This window comes from Haplochromis burtoni, unplaced genomic scaffold (genome assembly GCF_018398535.1).
Source record: "Haplochromis burtoni strain Fernald_Lab_line unplaced genomic scaffold, NCSU_Asbu1 Contig_383, whole genome shotgun sequence".
In the NCBI taxonomy this organism is placed as follows: Eukaryota; Metazoa; Chordata; class Actinopteri; order Cichliformes; family Cichlidae; genus Haplochromis; species Haplochromis burtoni.
Genome location: NW_024582744.1, coordinates 131612 through 132631, shown reverse-complemented (window position 1 = coordinate 132631; position 1020 = coordinate 131612). Strand labels below are relative to the sequence as shown.

The following is a 1020-nucleotide window of genomic DNA, read 5'->3' as shown; positions in this document are numbered from 1 at the left end:
TCTGGTAGGAGGGAACCTATAACATCCCCTGTAAAACAGATGAAACTAAACTAAAAAGCATTATAGGAAAACCAGAACCAGTGTTAATAGATGTTGTCGTTACCTTGAGTCTGCCTGCATCAGACTTTCTGCTGCTGAGGACTGTCTCACTGCCGAGTTTGTAGTCCTGTAGACAAATTCAGTGTGAGGTCACTTTTTGAACAAGTCCCAAGTGGCTGCTTAGCCAGCCCGCAGTTGTATACAGTTCACTGCTCAGATGGATCAGTGCACTAAGGACCACAGTTACTCAGTGAGAGCTGAGGCCCTTGCTGCAGCTGCAAGCTGAGAGACTCTGATATATGTGAGTGAAAAAGATCTGCAGCAGTTTGTCCTGTTATAAAAGCAACTAAACACAAGCTGTTCCACACACGAATCACTCGAACCATTCTCACTTTTAGAGCTTGACAACACCTCGCTGTGTTTCTGCAACACATTCACAAAACACTTTGAGTGTCATTTCTGTTGGTGATGAAACCTGTGTTGATGCTGAAATCTCTGACAGCCGTACTATGTCTTGTGCATGTGATAAAATGACATTTGGACATTCTTTAGGCAGCAGGTAGCAAGACAGACAGCAGCGATTCGCATTTGCTGATCTGAAAAGTGCATTTTGCTGTCAAACAACCTCGCTATAACAGGAAGAAAGAGTTCTCTACTCGTAGAAAGGGACTTTGCAATTATCCGGTTTTATTAGCAAACACCGACCTTAGGGGAAATGAAGAGAAGCATGCACAGTTACAGCTGTGCTGCTCGTGCAGTAAGGGGAAATGCATGCTTAGTCTTCAAATTCCCCTCGTCGATTACATTGACAAAAATTACTCAACATTTTCTATAATGGTCTTTTTTTTCAGAATGGAGGGAGTGTGTAATTGGTTCAGTCTGTCTGTCAGTCTGTTTGTTATCAGTTTAGCATCCACAGTTTTCAATCCATCTTTTTTTCAATTTTGTGTGACGGCAGATGTCGATAACAACTCGAGCTGC

General features: G+C 42.6%; 1 protein-coding gene across 16 annotated transcripts in view; it reads left to right on the top strand.

Annotated features, from left to right (window-relative positions):
- phka1a (phosphorylase kinase, alpha 1a (muscle)) overlaps positions 1-1020 on the top strand; it is a 31939-nt gene that overhangs the window by 3206 nt on the left and 27713 nt on the right. The gene's annotated exons all lie outside the window — the stretch shown is intronic.